Source organism: Panthera tigris, chromosome B1 (genome assembly GCF_018350195.1).
Source record: "Panthera tigris isolate Pti1 chromosome B1, P.tigris_Pti1_mat1.1, whole genome shotgun sequence".
NCBI classification, from domain to species: domain Eukaryota; kingdom Metazoa; phylum Chordata; class Mammalia; order Carnivora; family Felidae; genus Panthera; species Panthera tigris.
Window position 1 is genome coordinate 58816085 of NC_056663.1, and position 19808 is coordinate 58835892.

Here is a 19808-nt window from a genome sequence, read left to right on the forward strand (position 1 = left end):
TTTTCTTAGTGTGCTATTGGCCTTCTTACCTTGGTTTCTTCTGTTTTTAACTTCTCTATTTCACAGTGTCAGCATTTATCAGATGTTTGGTGTTCACGACACTGTGTTCATATTTGGGAGTATCTTTTATTGCTCCTTACCTTTGAGTGGCCCCCTGGTGAGATGGGAGAGTGCTACTGTCTTCTGTGCAGTTTTCAGTGAGAGTAGAGAATGGATGGGACATATTGATATTCTGCAGACAAATACCTTGGCAGTTTATTTTCTGGGCTTAGGAGACTCTCGTTCTTCTTCGTTATAACCAGCCACCCAGAGGATTGGCCTGACCTTTACCTCTAAGCCCTCTCTGATCACTCCTATCTGAAGGTAACTAACTGTGCTTTCTGGCTTTTGGAGATGAATAATACGATGGAAGTAATACTCTTACTGTAACCACTGTCTTTTCCTAGACCTTTTCATATTCTTAGCTTCCAGAAAGTCTTAGGGCATGCTTCATGTTGCTCACACCTTCTGTGGTAGTATTCTTTCTGACATGCTTTTGCTAATGAAGTTTCTCACTTAAAACTGATTTTCTGGACTTTTCTTTATCTCTGGATTCCTTCTGTTCTTGGGACTACTAAGAGTTTTGCTGGTTTTTGAGCACTGATGTCTATTCACTTAAAACAACAACTTTATTGTAGTATTTTGCAAAAGGGAAGCTATAGAGTCATTTTGCCATCTTGCAATCAGAATTTAGTATTTTTGTTTTAATTTTTAAAAAGCTTAAAAAAAACTTAGAGATCAGCAGTGCATTTTGACAGGGATTTTTATATGATCTTTCAAGATTCACTTTGTTACTCTATATAGAATTTCTTCATTCCCTTGATGGCTAAATGTATACATAAAACTTTACCTTAGAAAGATGCAGATAAGAGTAAAAAAAAATTTTTTTTAGTTGGGTGTGTGCAGTATATATTAAGTTTTTTTTCTATCTGCTAATTTAACAACAAGGCAGTTTGTTAAACACTTTGGAGGTAGTAGGTTAATTAATTAAACGTTGCTTAATTAAAGCTTCATCAGACATAGTTTGTCTCTAGAGTAATTTATAATCTTAATATTGAATAAGAATACATACACTAGTAATGTGAGGCAGTGAGTAGAAGTGAGAGCTGAAATTAACTGTGGGGAGTCTTCATAGATGTTAAGTTTGAAATTAGAACTTTTTTATGATGAGATAGAGATACTATTTAAAATTGGTCTCTCTGTGTTTTCTGTTGCTGTGTAAGAAATTAACATAAACTTAGTGGCTTAAAGCAACACAGATTTATTACAGTTTCTGTGGGTAAAAAATCTGGCATGTTTTAACTGGATCCTCTGCTTATGGTCTCGTAAAGCTAAAATCATGGTGTCAGCCAGCTGTGTCCTCATCTGAGGCTCAAGTAGGGTAAGACCTTCTTCACTGCTTAGAGTGTTGGTAGAATTCACTTTCTTGCTGCTATAGTACTGAGATCTTCATTGTTTGACTAGCTTTTGACAAGGGATCAATAATTCTAAGAGATCACTGTCAGGTCTTTGCCATGTGGCCCCCTTCATCTCAGCAACAGATGACTTCTTGTGCATCAAACCCCTCTCATGTTTCAGATTCCTGACTGCCCCTTTTGCAGCCAGCTTGAGAACATTTTGATTTTAAAGAGTTCATGTGATATCACCTCACACCTGTCAAGAAAAATGCCTAGTACCAAAAAGATATGAAATAGCAAGTGTTGGTGAGGATGTGGAGGAAAGGGGCCCCTTGTGCACTGTTGTAATGTGAATTGGTGCAGCCACTGTGGAAAATAGTATGGAAGTTCCTCATAAAATTAAAAACAGAAATACCAGCTGGCTTAGCAATTCCATTTCTAGTTATTTACCCAAAATAAACAAAAAGAGTAATTCAAGAAGATATATGCCCCTATGTTCATTGCAGCATTATTTACAATACCCAAGATATTGAAGCAACCTAAGTGTCCATTGATACACACACACACACACACACACACACACACACACACACACACAAGAATATTACTCAGCCATGAAAAAGAATGAATCTTCCCATATGGGACAACATGGGTGAACCTAGAAGATGTTATGCTAAGTGAAATAAGTCAGAGAACGACAATATACTGTATGATTTCACTTATGAAATCTAAAAAACAAAATACATGAACAAACAAAACAAAATAGAAACAGACTCATAAATACAGAAAACAAATTGGTGATTGCCAGAGGGGCAAAGAGTGAGAGAATGGGCAAAATAGGTGAAGGGGATTAAGTGGTATAGACTTCCAGTTATAAAATAAGAAGTGATGGGGATGTAAAGTATAGCATAGGGAATATAGTCAGTTATGTTGTAATAAGTTGTATAGTGACAGATGATAACTAGACTTACTGTGGGATCATTTTGTAATGCACATAAATGCTGAGTCACTCTGTATACACCTGAAAGTAATATAATATTGTGTGTCAACCATAGTTGAATTTTAAAGAAATAAATAGCTCACGAGTATCTCCCGTCAGTGAATAAATATGTAAACAAACAAATAAATAAATAAATGACTCATGTGATTTGGTCAGGCTCACTGCATAATGTCATTTATTTATTTATTTATTCATTTATTTATAACGTTTATTCATTTTTGAGAGACAAAGCATGAGTGAGGGACAGGCAGAGAGAGGAGGAGGCACAAAATCTGAAGTAGGCTCCTGACTCTGAGCTGTCAGTACAGAGCCCAGTGAAGGGCTCGAACTCACTGACTGTGAGGTCATGACCTGAGCTTAACCGACTCAGCCACCCAGGCGCCCCACTTTAAAAAAAAATTTTTTTTTTAACGTAATGTCTCTATTTTAATGTCAGTCATCTCATTTAACATAACCCAATCATGGAGATAGAACCCATCCTATATAAAGTCCTGGGGATTATGTAGCATTTGTGAGTCTGGTGGAGCAGCAAGGAATTAATAAGAAACCTTGGAGCTTCTCTCTCTCTCTCTGCCTCCCTCCCTGCCTTCCTTCCTGAAAAATAATAAAAGCTTAATTAAAAAAAAAAAAGAAAAGAAAAACTTTAGAGCTTTTAAAATTCTGCCTACCATACTCTTCTTTGCCTGTTATTTTAGAGATTACGTCTTGGGACAGTAGACTAGGCTAGGTGAAGGAAGCTCCTTTTAAAAGCTGTCTTTAGGGGCGCCTGGGTGGCGCAGTCGGTTAAGCGTCCGACTTCAGCCAGGTCACGATCTCGCGGTCCGTGAGTTCGAGCCCCGCGTCAGGCCCTGGGCTGATGGCTCGGAGCCTGGAGCCTGTTTCCGATTCTGTGTCTCCCTCTCTCTCTCTGCCCCTCCCCCGTTCGTTCATGCTCTGTCTCTCTCTGTCCCAAAAATAAATAAAAAATAAATAAATAAATAAAAAATAAAAGCTGTCTTTATCAACATGCTTGATAGAACTTTATACCCAGGTCTTCAAATAAAGAACTTTTTAAAGATAGGTTTTATTAAGATATAATTTAAATACAATGAAATTCACCACTGTTGAATGTATATCACAGTGAGTATTGAGAAATGCATATAGTCATATTACTACTGCCACAAGCATGGTATAGCAGTATTCCAGCATCACTTAAGTTTTATCACCTCACCATAAGAAAAACAAAATTTGTAACTGTGTAAGATGATTCACGTTAACTAAACTTACTGTAATAATTATTTTTCATATGTATGTATATATATGAAGTCATTATGTTGTACACCTTAAATTAGTACAATATTAATTGGCACTTATATCTCAATAAAACTTGGGGGAGGGTTTTCTTGTGTCCCTTTGCAGTCAATCTACCAGAAGCTATAGGAAACCACTGATGTACCTCCTGTCACTATACTTTTGTCTTTTTAAAAATTTTATGTAGGGGGCACTTGGCTAGCTCAGTGGCAAGAGTATGTCACTCTCAATCTCAGGGTCAGGAGTTCGAGCTCCACATTGGGTGTAGAGATTACTTAAATAAAAAGTTTTAAAAATAAAACTTGTATCCAAAATTATCAGTTATATATGTTTTTTTTTGAGGCTGATGTGTATCGGTAGCTTGTTCTTTTTTTATTCCATGTTGAGTCATATTCCATTGTGTGGATGTACCATAATTTGTTTATTTATACCTCAGTTGATGGACATTTGTGTAGTTTCCAAAAGAGATGCCTTTAAACTTGTTGGAATAATGTGAAAATTAAGTTCACAGACTTATATGCATACCTGTATAATTGACTGGCCTGTCCTTAGGGAGCCCTCCTTTCTGAGTTGACATATCCCTCCTTATTATGTGTTACTTAGCTAGTGACTATTTTACATTCAAGCTTCTGAACGTTGCTGGAGGAAATTAAAGCTACAGTGATTAATGTCAGGTCAATTTTTGGTCTCTGGTTTCAGCCAAGCTGCTGAATCCTGCTAGCAATCCTTTTATATCTTCATGGTCAGCAGCCTCTCCCATTGTCCACAGTGGAAATTTTCCTCTATATTTTTGTCCCTTATCTATCTTTCAATGAGGATAATCATTATTTCATAGAGAAAATTAGGCTTAAGAGTCCCACATTTCCTCATATTTTCTGCCTCCAAACTTATAAACTTATGTGTAATTGTACCAAATCTTTCTTTGTTTTCTCTAGTCTCAGGAAAGGATAGAATTTCCTCTGTTCAAAAGTCATCTTTCCCATTCCATCCTATTTGATAATTTTAATTCTAATAATTATTAATATCTCATTTATTGGGTACTTTATGTTAGGTGTGGTTCTACGTTCTTATATTAACTCTAATCTCACAACAGTGCTCTGGGGTAGATCCTGTTACATTGCCAGTTTATATCCTATTGAGGCATAAAGAAAAATTAACTAGCTCAGGTTTTATAGCTACTAAATGATAGAATAAGTATTTAAATTTCTGTAGTCTGACTTTAGAGCTCACACTTTCATCTGTTTACTTAAGGACCTTCCTTATCTAACCATCAGTTATTTCAGACTCTCTTTTCTGAATGTTCCTTCTTTACTGGTAACCCTCCCTAGCCTACAAATATATTTGTGTTCCTCACATTTCTACGTAGTCATCATCCTGTCCTCCTCTTCCTCTTTATAGCCAGGCACTTCAAATTAATGAAGAACCTGTTGTCTCTTACTGCTTACCTACTATTCAATTTTCCATTCAAGTCCACAGCTTATTATGACAAAATCATCTTGAAACTTGACCATTCTGCGATGTTTGATCTCATGACTACTTCGGTATTTGCTCCTTGGCTTCTGTGATACCATATTCTCTTTATTTATCCGTTACTTCTCTGATTACTATTTCTAAATGTCTTCCATAGGATTCTTCTCAATCTTTAAATGCTGATATTCTCTGGGGTTCTCTCCTTGGTTATTTTCTTTCTGTAAATAATATCCTGGGGTGCTCCCACATATTATTTAATCAGGGGTTGATGATTTCAATATCTGTACCAGTTATTCAGATACCTCTCCTAACTTCTCTCTAGCTGCTTCTGGAATCATTTCCTCGGTGTTGCATCAGCATCCTGTTTTTAAGAACTATTTTATTTTAAAAATTATCTTACAGTAAGATTAACTTTATTTTTCTTTTCCACTAGTTTGAAATTTAACACCTGTATAAATATATATGTTACATGTATAAATATGTATGTTTTATATATATTTTATATATATTATATATTATATATATATATAACACATGTATAAATATGTATGTTACATGTATAAATTCATGTAACTACCACCACAGTCAGAACATAGAACAACTCTTTCACCCCAGAAATTCTCTTGTGTTATTTCTTAATATAGTCTGCACCCCCCATCTTGGCAGCCACTGATCTATTCTCCATTACTATAGTTTTGTCTTTTTAAGAATATGTTATTTTGTATGGATGTGTACACACATATATAACAGCATATAGCCTTTGCAGTTGGCTTCATTTATTTTAATGATATTCATCCAAGTTTTTGCCTATATCTAGCTTTATCTTTTTTGTTGGTAAGTAATATTCCATCATATGGATGTGCTACATTTGTTTGTCTATTCACCCATTGAGCATTTGGGTCATTTCTAGTTTTTGGTAATTATGAATATTTTTGTCATATTTTATTGGTTGGAAGCAAATCACAGATTCTCCCCACGCTCAGAGGGAGGGGATTACACAGGGGTGTCAACCTCATGAAGCAAGGTTTATGGAGGCTACCTTAGAGTCCATGTGCCACATTCTTGTTAATTATTTTTGCTCTGAAGTTTACTTTCTTTGATATTAGTATAACCATTCTAGTTTCTTTTGATTAGCGTTTGCATCGTACATCTAGTTTCATCTTTTTAAACTACCTGTAATGACTGATTTGGTAAGATTTTTGTAGTGAATCTGTAGTTGGTTTGTGAACTTTTTTAAGTCCATTCTAACAATTCCTATTTTTAATCAGTGTGTTTAATGTAATTGAATTATATTATTATGTTTAATGGCATTTAATATAATTATTGATATGTTTAGATTTATGCATGACATTTTTTTTGTAATTTTAAAAAATGTTTTATTGATTTTTGAGACAGAGAGCACAAGTGGGGAAGGGACAGAGGGAGGGGGACAGAAGATCCAAAGTAGGCTATGTGCTGAGAAGAGCAAGCCCAGTGGACTTGAATTCACGAACTGCGAGATCATCACCTGAGCCAAAGTCGGACATTCATCTGACTGAGCCAGCCAGGTGCCCCACACTTTATTAATTTTCTGTTTGTTCTCTCTTTTTGTTTCTCTTTTCAAATTCTTGCCAACTTTAGGTTATTTGAACACTTTTTATTACTTCATTTCAGTTAATCTCTTCTGATTTCGGCTGTGTTTTTCATTTATCCTTTCAGTGGTTGCTAAAGGGAATTAAAATCATACTTTACTTTTCATAATAAACAGCATTTTACTACTACTTGGAATGTAGAGATCCTTCCACCATAAAGGTCCCTTTACCCTCTTGCGTTTTATGCTATAGTTGTCTTATGTGTTATATTTAGGTGCATTTACATCCCTACCAAGCAACATTTGCTTGCAACTTTAAATATATTTCAGAACTCAAGCAGACAGGAATACTTTGTTACATTTACACAAATATTTACTGTTTCTTTTGCTGTTCCTTCATTCGTAATGTTCCAGCTTTTCTTAAGTCATTTGTCTCTAGAAATTCCTTTAGCAGTTCTTTTAGATCAGGCCTGTTAGCTATAAATCCTCATTTCTATTTCATCTTTATTTGGAAGCAATATTTTCACTGGATGTAGTATTTTGGGTTGACATTTCATTTCTTTTATCATTTAAAAAAATGTCACCTGTCTTCTTTTGGTCCTCCATAGTTTTTAATGAGAAATCTTCACCTACTCAAATTATTTTTCTCCTGTAAGTAATGTCTTATTTTTCTCTGGATGCTTCAAAATTTTGTGGTTTTTGTTTTTGTTTTGTTTTGTTTTTGCTTGTCTTTAGTTTTAGCAGTGTAGTTAAGTTGTCTCTGGCATGGATTTCTTTAGGTTTATTCTGTTGTTAGTTTGCTTGGTTTCTTGGACTTGTAGATTCATGCCTTATGCCATTTTGGAGCCATTATTTCTTCAGATATTTTTTTTAGTACTGAATCTTTCTCTTCTCTGGTTCTCTGATCACATGAATGTTAGATCTTTGTTCTAGTTCCATGGGTTTGTGAAGCTCTGTTCAATTTTTGCCAGTTTCTTTCCTTTTTTTTTTTTTCTTTTCAGAGAGGGGGGAGTAGAGGGAGAAGGAGAGCGCGAATCCCAAGCAGGCTCTTTGCTCAGCAGAGAGCCCTTTATGGGGCTTGATATCATGACTGTGAGATCATGACTTCAGCTGAAATCAAGACTTGGGCCCTCAACCAGCTGAGCTACCCAGGGGCCCCTCCAGTTTCTTTTCTTTTATTTAGATTGAATAATTTCTATTCCCTTTTCAGGTTTTCTTACTATTGCCCCTTTCATCATCATTACGCTTATTTGATCCATCTACTGAATGTTTTATTTTGGTGATTGTATGTTTCATTTCTTGTGTTTCCATTTGATTTAATGTTAAATGTTAACAAATGTTAAACATTTGATTTAATGTTTATTTTTGAGAGAGAGAGAGAGAGAGAAAATGAGCGGGGAAGGAGCAGAGAAAGAGGGAGACAAGGATCCGAAGTGGGCTCTGTGACAGCAGCAAGCCCGATGTGGGACTTGAACCCATGAACTGTAAGATCATGACCTGAACCAAAGTCAGATGCTCAACCGACTGAGCCACCCAGGCACCCCTGGTTTCCTTTATTTCTTTATATCATTTTATTCTTCGCTAACACTTCCTATTTTAATCTTTTTTCACCACTGTTCATGATTATTTTTCAAGCACTTTTATAATAGTGTCTTTAAAGTTTTTGTCAGATAATTATATTAATATTATAATATAATTATATTATGTAACATAGTAGTGATATAATTATAATAATAATTAATGTTTAATGTCATTTAAATAATATGTTAACTGCATATTCCCAAGTAAATTGAAATTTTTTTTTTGTGGTTCTTCATGCGCTGATTAATTTTGGACTATATCTGAACATTTGGGATGTCATAGTATTAGATTTTGAATTTTGTTTAAATCATACAGAGATTGTTGATTGCTTTTGTTTTAGCAGACAGTTGACCTATAAGGCCCAGGCTACAAGTACCTACTTTTCTGCAGTTCTAGTTAGACTTTTTTTTCTCAATGTCTTATAGTGCCCTTCAGATGTGTCCTGCATGTATACTGCCCAGTGTGGTCTGTCTGAGATCTGCGTAGAGGTCTAGCTGTTAGCTCTATTTTCAGAGTCTTTGGTGTATAGAACAGGATTATATCCATACATACACAGGTTACCAGTGAGCCCAGGATTTTATAAACAACTTATGAGGTCATTTTCCTGAGTTCCACCCAGTTTGCCATCAACTTGATGTTTTCCTTTCCCTGGGGCTCCACTTTTCAGTCTTCCTGGTATAGCCTTCCTATCTAGGCTCTACCTTTTTGGCACGTCAGTGTCTTAGGAGACAAAGGTTCCCCTCCCTTAGAGTTTTGCTTCTTGTAAGCTCCTTTTGCTGTCTCAGCTGCCACCACAGTGGTGAGCTTTCCTGAGAGCTACAGCACATGAGAAAGTTTAAAAAAGGAGAGAGAAAGAAAAAAAAAGTGGGAGATTTCCTCCCTTCTCAAGTTTTCCAAAGAGTTCCCTCTGCAGTTTGTAAGCTAGACCTAGAAATTTTCTTCTCTACCTGTCATTACCAGAGTGCTTAATTCCAGGTTTTTGGCCAAGTTAGATTTAAGCCAGAAGAAAGATTGTTTTAAAAAAATGATAACTCACCATGTGCTTGGTGGTACTTTGAGTTCTGGTGTTCTCTAATTTACCTCCTTCTATTTACTTTTCAGAGTCCTCAAATGTTGTGTCCAGATTTTATAGTTCTTTTCAGTGGGAGAAGAGGGGTAGCATGTGTTTATAACATCTTACCCAGAACTGGGCTTTCCATTCCCTCTTTCTTAACATTTTCAAAACTAAACTTGTTTAATTATCTTCACATGTACTTCCCTTTCTGTATTACCCGTCTTACTGTAAAGAATCACCATCAAAGATGGGTTTGACTTTGAGGTTTTGATTTGAATTGCTGGGAATTCAAGTGCTCTTTCAGAATCTTCTCTCTGTCACTGCCCATCTAGCTCATATCCGATCAGTGACCAAATCCCATGTTTTCTACCTTCTGAATATCTTGTGTCCTCTTCTTTTCTATTTTTATTTCTGCCTTTGTTGAAATTCTTGTCACTTGCTATTCTTTCCATCTCTTTACTTCTAATCTTGGATCTTTCTAATGCATCTTTTACTTGAGCTGCCAGTAATCTTTCTAAAGCAAAACTGAATGCATTGCTCATTTGCTTGAAGTTATTCAGTGGTTCTTTATGGCTTGGAGGGTAGATTAAAACCTCTTTAGCTTAGCTGAAAGCCTCCATCCTTAGGCTTTCTTACTGTTCTTGATTTTCCTCTCTCTGTTACTTTCTTCATCTCTTAAACTTCAGCAATACTGCACTATTTGCAGTTCTCAGAAAGTGCTGTCTCTAGTTTTTGCCTGAAATCGCATTTCCCTTATCTTCTTGACAAGAGAGTTCATGGTACTTTTTTTTTTTTTTTTTTTTTTGGCCTTGTTTGCTTGGGCACTACTGCAGAGGATGAGGGAGAGATTCAGTGGGGAAGAGTAAATTGGTTTCCTACTGTGAGGGGAATGATGATTAACTATAGACATAATAATTATTATATACAGCGTGTTATGTAGCTTACAAAAAACTTGCTGATTTTTTGACCTTCGTTTATCTTCCTAGGAACTTCAGAGTACAGACCTTGTATTGTCACCATAGGGAAGAGTTTATCAGCTCTAATAATTAGGATTGAGAAGAAGAGTGGGAGAGGAGTATGGTAGATAACTCAAAGAGTTCAGAGTCTACTCTGAAAACACAACCAAAAGTCTTTGGGAACACTCATTCATAATGTTACGTGCTGTCTCTGAGCAACCCTGTCTCCTGTAGGAGACTCTCCTTAGCCCAGCATTGTTGGTATTGAAAAAGATCACTTTAAAGTAGACCTAACTAAAATAGAGATCCACATTTTGTAGTAAAGAGTGAAAAAGAGGTTTGATGGGGGTTTTACCTTGAAAAATGCAGTTTAAAAATTATTTTGTTTTATATTTTTATCAGAATTTTGGTTATATTTGCAAGTCTGTATTAATTTGAAAGTAATTAATCTGAGGAGGATTATAATATTTGACAGAATTGTGTAATGAATACAGTATGCATTTTATCAAATCCAAGATACAACTGTAAGTCATATTGTTATTTTACATCTGACTCAAAGAGAAAAACTGTTGCCAATTTAACCGATACATTGCTTTTTTGTCACTTCATTTTTTATTTTATGTTTGCTGAATTAACTTTTGAATTTATATTTTTTATTATATCATTCTTGTGAATCCATAAAAAGGAAAATATGAGTGAAATAAATTGATAAAGACATTCATTCCTAAATCTACTTCACATTCATAATTTGCCTTTCCAGTCATTACTTTCTTAAATCAGGGCCATTGATGTTCATATTTTCTCAAATAATATTATTCTCTGTAACACCAAGTGCATTGAAACTTCAGCATTTCTTAAAAGAGTACTTCAGTTTTATCTCTTGGATTTTCTCTCAAGAAGTCAACACCAGTCTACCAGTTTTATTGCTAGCATTTTCTTGCTCTTATCGAAAGGAATCAATGAGAGGTTTTCAACAACTAGTGGGGGTCATGTTTCCTCTTGAGCAAGCTCATAAGCGATATATCTAAACTTCAAGGAATTATAGTTGTCCGATTATGACGCCAAGAAAGAACTAACAAAATTTAGACATCACTCAGATATAACATTTATGTTACAACTGATGTCTGGCCGAAAGTTGGTAAGTTTATAACAGATTGTAAGATGCCATGGACTGTAAGATGACCCCCATTTAAAAAATGTTAGAATGTTAAAAATATTCCTATTAGAATTGATGAAAGATGGTACACCTTCACTTCATAATTTTACATGTTCTACTTTTATAACTGTAATATAAAAAAGAACCATTTTTTCAGAAATGGCAGAGACTGGCAGTTTTCTAAAGATGATTTCTTAATTTTTTAATACCCAAAATATTTTGAGGAATCAACATTATAATTCTTTGCAGTTTTCTTTTATTCACTTAACTTATCTAATCCTGTCATATTTATAGATGATTTTGCATCTGATTTGAATAATTTTATAATATTACTATCATCATCTTTATGAAATCCTTTATATTTGGCAAAATTTGCAATTTCCTTTGTCATTCACTTTGTATACCATCCAACAGTCAGGGAGACCTTAATGTCTTAATGTCAGGGAGTCAGCAAGGACCTTAATGTGATGAATGTGAATAGAAACTGGTGTTAAGTGAGGATGGAATAATACGTGGGGACTAACTTTATAGTGGTCATTAATGCATATTTGGGGACGGTGAAACATTTTGTTTCTCAATTCAACATTGTAACTGCTGAGATCTTTATATAACTATACCTAGAACATAGTACAAAAATGAATATTTATAATCACTGACTCTTCAGGAAAAAAAATTAACCAGTGATTTAAGGCAGTATTATTTATTAATGAGTATTAATGCTCATTATTTGTATAGTTTGAAAATGTATATACATTTACATTGTGGTTTATCCTTAAAATCACTCATAAAAGTCTCCATTTTGCTGATGAAGAGAAGCAATTTTAAAGAGGTTGTAACAGATTTAGGTCTCAGACCTGATATGTATTAGGTAATACATTTACAAATCACATTATAAATAGACAAATCTAAACAGGATTAAGTTCTGAGTCTTAAAAATTAATCTTTTGTAATTGGGAAACTGTAAATTATTTGCTGAGTATATTTCATTAAGTGCTTTGGGAAATCATAATGAATTATAACATTGTTTCTATGGCAAAATGAAATTAAAGTCTCCTGACTTATGAATAAACCTTTGGAACACAAATTAGTTTTAGGTTGAATTGAAATTTAAAGAAACTGGATTTAAAAATAATTTTATATGCTTGTGTATGTATTCAAAGTTTTCCCTGTTTAGGTCACTGAAATTTTCAAAAACTGAAATTTTCAAAGGTTAGGGAAACTAACAAGGAAGACTTTCAGCCAAATGGTTTGTTTTCTTGTATGTAAACAGTATGAATAAAAAGTAAAGTAACTGAGAATCTAATTCTGAACAATAATTCTTTGGAGTAGGAATTATCACTACCAAGTTACAGGTTTTGAAACCAGCTCACAGTCCTTAGTACTCTGCCTAACATCATGTAGTATGTTCAGAGGCAGGATATAAGCCCAGTGCTTGTGACTTTGGAGATTGTGCTTTCAGCTCTTTTACTATGCTTTTTGCTCCTTTTTAAAATCTCATATTAATATTTGCTTTAATTTAGGTAAACTTTTAGACATGGTAATTTTGTAGAACAAGGGTAGGCAAACGTTTTCTGTAAAAGGGCAGGTAGTAGATACTTCGGGCTTTGCAGTGCATATGGTGTCCTACAAAACAAACGAGTGTGGTGCTATTTCAGTAAAACTATATTTACAAAATCAGGCAGCAACTTAGATGTAACCTGGGTATTAGAGTTTGCTGATTCTTGTTAAACACTATCCTAATAGCAGGTTAGTTCTTCAGTACTAAGTTGTTGATTTTAAAATATTTTTTTCAGTTCTTTAAAAATTATTCTCTTTTTATCCTTCTAAAATATAATGTTTGGTACATAGGAAAGAATAGGTGTGTAAATTATGAAGCAAAATACTATGCTTAGGAGGTACAGCACCACTAATTTCAGTCCGTATGCTGCTTTCTAATCTAGGTATTGGCAAATGTTTTTCTATAAAGGGCCAGATAATAAATATTTCAGGCTTTATTAGCCATAAGGTCTCTGTCATAACTACAAACTCTTCATTGTAGCACAAAAGTAACCGTCAACATTGTGTAAATGAATGAGTGTGGCTGAACTCCAGTAAAACTTTATTTATGAACAGTGAAATTTGAATTTCTTGTAATTTATGTGTGGTCATGAAATATTCTTTTCATTTTTTCCCACCATTTAATAATATGAAAAACCATTCTTAGGTTATGGACCATACAGAAATAGGTAGTAGGTTGGATTTAGCCTGTGAGCCGTTGTTTGTCATCCTCTGTCCTAACCTTTTCTTTTCTGCCTTCTCCTAGAGGTTGCCATTATCCTGAATTGTGGATTTATCATTACTGTGGTTGTTTTAAAATAATTTTTTCCACTTATGTATGTGTATTACACAATATATTATTCTTTTTTGTTTTTGAGCATTATGAAAATTATATATAGACTAGGACTTGTTTTTTTCATTCAACATTATTTTTTAAAATTCATTCAGTAGTTGAGTATAACTGGATAGTAGTGTGTATATAGCACAATTATTCTCCTGACAGTCAGTATTTATTTAGTTTGGTTTGATTTCTGCTTTGAACATTCTTGAACATGTTTCCTGGTAGACATGTGCAAAATTTTTCTTGGTTATCAATTTTCTTCTGTTGAATTACTTAGAAAAACTTCTGAATTATTTCCCTTGAGAAATGTTACTTTCTTATTAACTGATCTTAAATAATTCTGTATTTATTTATACTAATGGAAAACTGCCTTGAAAATGTTCAGTTAAGTGTTAAACATTTCATTTATTCTTTCATTCATTTATTTAGTATTACATAAACATTTATTGACTATAGTATGTTAGGTTTTGTGCCAGCAAGAGAATGTAAGATAAGCAATAGAGTAGATAAATAGTTAAACCAGCAGTTTAATAATAACAGTGGGTGTTTATCGAAAGCTTACTTTCAGGCCTTATGTTAGATCTTTTATATGCACCACCTCTGTGTTAGGCCACTAGGGCTGCTGTAACAGAATGTCACAAAATAAGTGGCTTACCAACAGGAATTTATTATCTCACAGTCCTGGAGGGTAAAAGTCCAGGACCCACACGTCTACAGGGTAGGTTCCTTCTGAGGACTGTGAGGAAGAATCACCCATGCCTCTTCCCTATCTTGTGCTGGTTGGCTGGCAGTCTTTAGCCTTCCTTGACATTAGAATCCTCACCCTAATCTCTGCCTTCACTTCATATAGTTTTCTCCCTGTATGTGCATCTGCTCCAAATTCCCTTTTTATAAGGTCATCAGTCATATTGGATTAGGGCCTACTCTAACAATCTCATTTTAACTTGATGAAGATGCTATTTCCAAATAGTAGGGTAGTAGGCATTGGTACTTCAGCATACAGATTTTGGAAGATCAAAGTTCAGCCCATAACAGTCTCTTTTAAACTTTACAACAGTCCCAGGTAACTCTTTAGAACCTTAATGATAGTAGTCCCATCACAAAGTATATTGCATTATAAAAACCCTAGATACTAAAAAGTAACTTAAAACACAGTTCCAGAACAAGATGGCATAAACCCACTTTTCCTGGCTCCTCCCTTCTAAATATAGTTAAATACTCTGGAAACTAGTTAACATACAATTATGGTAGAATTCTATATGGTGGAAGGAAGAAGATGAGCTAACTAGGGACTTCAGGACTTAGGAATAACAGTGTGGTATGTGGTTCCCTGTTTCGTTTTTTGTTGTCTTTTTTTTTTTTTTTAAGTTTATTTGAGAGAGAGAGAGACAGAGAGCGTACACATGCACACACAAGCAGGCAAGGGACAGAGAGGGAGAGAGAGAATCCTAAGAGCCATGAGATCATGACTTGAGCCAAAATCAAGAGTCGGACATGTAACCAACTGAGCCACCCAGGCAATCCTCCCTGGTGTTTCTTTTTATTTCCCATTTTTGTGGGCTGGGCCTGCATCCCAGATCCACTGTAGATGAAAAAAAGCAAAAACAAAAACCAAAAGCCTGATCTCACTTGCCAAATTAATGGAAAAGAGGAATATCAGCAGGATCCTGTTGTAAGCTGTGGGCAGCAATGAAGTTTCAGGCTGCCCCAACCTCATTCCACAACTAGAGCATGGGCAGGTAACTTGGAGAGCATTTTGACCCACATTGGCAGCAAAGCCTTGCACCTTCCCGGTTCTACTCAACATCTAGGGCACTAGCAGGTGATTTTATCTGACCACAACAGTAGTAGCCGTGAAGACCTGTGTCTCCATACCCTCTGTCTAGTGATGTAAGAAGACCCAGACCCAGTGTCACCTGCCTCCCACCCTCAGGAGATCTTCCAGTAACAGCACATGGATCAGGGAGACAACTTTCATCATCACAAGATAGCACCCGGAGGGATTGAGCAGGAGAGCCATCAGCACCAGAACAATGAAGCTGGTTAGAATAATATTACAAGGATTCAGAGAGGCAAACTGTTATCAGTACTAAAGCCCACGAAAGTAGGCCAGAACCTAAATGCTAATCCTAAATGGGCCTACTGCCTGCTAAAATTGAAGACATTAAGAGTCTTCTAATATAATAACTAAAATATTCAGAACATAATAAAAAAATCACTTGTCATACCAAGAACCAGGAAAACCACAACCTGAATGAGTAAGGCCACTGAGGTGCCACTCATATCAAGATGAATTACATACTGGAATTCTCAGACAAAGATTTTAAAGCTGCTTCAAACAAATGCTTCAATGAGATAAAACTCTCTTGAGTGAATAAAAAAGGAAAATCTCAGTGAAGAAAGAGAAGTTATAAAAAATAAGCAAATAGAAATTATATAATTGGAAAATATAATAACCAAAGTTGAAAATTCACTGGATAGATCCAGTGATAGTGTGGAAATGACGGAAGATAGAATTACTAAACTTGAAGATCAACTTAATTTACTCAGTTTGTACAACAGAGAGAGAAAAGACTGAAAAAAGTATTTCAGTCTTAAGTATCTGTGGAACAATAAGAAAAGATTTAACATTTTTATCATTGGAGCCCAAAGGACAAGAGAAAGAATGTGAGATTGAAAAAAGTATTTGAAAACTTTCTACATTTGGCAAAGGACATAACCTACAGATGTAAGAAGCTGAGCAAATCCCCAGCTAGGATAAACAAATCTTCATCAAGCAGTATTATTAAATTTCTGGAATTAAAAGATGAAACAAATCTTTAAATATACACAAAGAGATGACATATTATATTACCTATAAAGCAGCACCAAATTGAATGACATCAGATCTTTCATCTGAAACTGTGGAGTATAGGAGGAAACGACATAACATTTTTCAAGTGCTAAAGGAAAAGAACTCTCGATGCGGAATCCTTTATCTGATGAAACTGTCCTTCAGGAATGAAGGGGAAATAAAAATATTCTTAAAGTAAGCTAAAAGAATCTGTTAACAGAGCAAATAAGATTGCTTAGGACAAAGAGAGAGATAAAGAGAGACATTATATAATAAGATCAGTTCAATAAGTCATTTCAGGAACACCTGGGTGGCTCAGTCAGTTAAGTGGCCAACTCTTGATTTTGGCTCAGGTCATGATCTCACAGTTGTGAGTTTGAGCTCCTCGTTGAGCTCCATACTGACAGCATGGAGCCTGCTTGGGATTTTCTCTCTCCCCCTCTCTTTCTGCCCTTACCTTGCTCATACATATGAGTGCACTCTCTCTCAAAATTAAAAAAAATATATATATTTTAAAAATACTATTGCAGTTGTAAATGGCTGTACAACAAACAGTGGAGTTTCAAAATATATAAAGCAGAAACTAACAGCTAAAAGGATAAATTCACAAGTATAGTTAGGGACTTTAGCACCCCATTCTCAGTGATTGATAGAACTGCTAGACAGAAATTAGCAATGATACAGAATAGCTAAACACCATCACAAGCTAACAAGTTCTAATTTACACTTACAGAGCATTCTACCCAACAATAGCACAATACACTTTTTTTTTCAAGTGGAAATGAGTTAACATGCAATAATACATTCACCAAGAAAGACTATATGCTAGATCATAAAACAAACCTTATATTCAGAAGACTCGGAATTACAGAGTATAATTTTTGAACATCATGGAATGAAACTAGAAATCTATAATAGAAAGATACAAGAAAATCTACAAACAATTGAAAATTAAAACACTTCTAACTAATATGGTATCAAATAGGAAATATAAAAGAAAACTTAAAAATACATAGAACCAGGGGCACCTGAGAGGTTTAGTTGGTTAAGTGTCTGACTTGATTTTGCCTCAAGTCACAGTCTCACAGTTTTGTGAGTTTGAGCCCCACGTTGCTGAGCCTGCTTGGGATCCTCTCTCTCCTTCTTCTCTGCCCTTCTGTACTCATGCTTGCTCAGATTCTCCCTCTGTTTCTCAAAATAAATAAATAAACTTAAAAAAAATTATAGAACTGAATGAAAATAGACATACAACATATTAACATTTGTGAGATGCAACTAAAGCACATATATTTGTATTTATTCCTATAAAGGAAATTTATAGTACTAGATGCTTATAAATTGGAAAAGAAAAAGGTCTCAAATCAGCACTCTAAGTTCCTATCTCAATCCTAAAACAAAAAAAAAGAAAAAGAAAAAGAAGAAGAGCAAAATAGACCCAAAGCAAACAGAATGAGGGAAATCATTAAAGCAGAAATCAATGAAATTGGAAAAGGGAAAACTGTTGAGAAAGTTAATGAAGTGAAAAGCTGGTTCTTAGAAAATAATGAATGAAATTGATAATCTCTAGATTGACAAGAATAAAAAGAATAACACAAATCACGAGTGTCAGGAATGAAACAAGGGATATCACTACAGATCTTATAGTGAGTAGAAAGATAATAAGCAACTTAACACTCATAAATTCAACAACTTTTAAAAATGGAATTTGTGATTTAAAAGCTGTCAAAAAAAGAAATCTCTAGGCCTGGATTGTTTCACTGGAGAATTTTACCAGACATTCAAAGAATTAACATCAGTTTGATACAATGATACAATCTCTTGCAGGAATTAGTAACAGAAGGAATATTTCCCAACTCATTTTGAGGCCTGTATTACCTTGATAGTCAAGCTAGAAAAGCACAAAAGAAGAAAAGTACAGACTAATGTATCTCATGAACCTAGATGGAAAACAAAATTTTAGGAAATCTAACCCAACCATGACCAAATGGAATTTAGTCTTGTTTCAGTATTAGAAAATGAGTGTGATCTACCATATCAATAGGTTAAAGAAGAAAAATAATATAATCATATCAATTGATGCAGAAAGTCTTTTGACTAAGTTCAACATGCACAATAAGAAATATCAGTATACTAGAAATAGAGGGGAACATCCTCAGCTCCAAAAAGTCTACATCTAACTTCATATGGGATAGAAGACTAAATGCTCTCCCTCTACAGTTGGAAAAAAGGGAAGAATGTTTGTTCTCACCAGTCTAATCAACATAGTACGGGATGTTCCAGTTACTGCAGTAAGGCAAGAAAAAGAAAAGGTATATAGATTTGAAAAGAAGGAAGGAGTAAAATGATTGCTATTTCCAGTTGACATGATTAATTTGCTTAGAAAATCCCAAGGACTCTACAAAAACTCTCCTCAAACTAAAAAAAATGAGTTCATTATAGTTAACAGGATACAAGATTCAATACATAAAAATCAACTGAATTTTTTCTAACGTTTATTTATTGAAAGAGAGCAGGGGAGGAGCAGAGAGAGGGAGAGAGAATCCTAAACAAGCTCTGCACTATCAGCATGGAGCCCAATGCAGGGCTCGATCCCACAAACTGTGAGACCATGACCTGAACTGAAACAGAAACTGAAACTGAGCCACCCAGGTGCCCCTCAACTGAAGTTTTTAAAAGTTTATTTATTTTGAGAGAGAGAGAGAAAGAGAGAGAGACAGATCACAAGCAGGGGAGGGGAAGAGACAGGGAGAGAGAATCCCAAGCAGTCTCTGTGCCATCAGTGTAGAGCCGAACATGGGGCTTGAACTGTGAGATCATGACCTGAGCCAAGATCAAGAGTCAGATCAAGAATTGGATGCTTAACCAACTGAGCCACTGAGGTGCCCCTGAATTTCTATAAATTGACAGTGAAAAAGTAGAAACCAATACAAAAAAATATAATACCATTTACAATTGCTCCATAAAAATGAAAAAAATTAATAAAATATACAGTCTAATTTATGTGTTTAAAATGACAAAATGTTGTTGAAATTAAAGAAGACCTAAATACTTGGAGAATCATACCATGTTCATGAATCGGAAGACT

General features: G+C 34.9%; 1 protein-coding gene across 7 annotated transcripts in view; it reads left to right on the forward strand.

Annotated features, from left to right (window-relative positions):
* Positions 1-19808, forward strand: part of NEK1 (NIMA related kinase 1) — a 215972-nt gene that overhangs the window by 96822 nt on the left and 99342 nt on the right. The window lies entirely within an intron of this gene.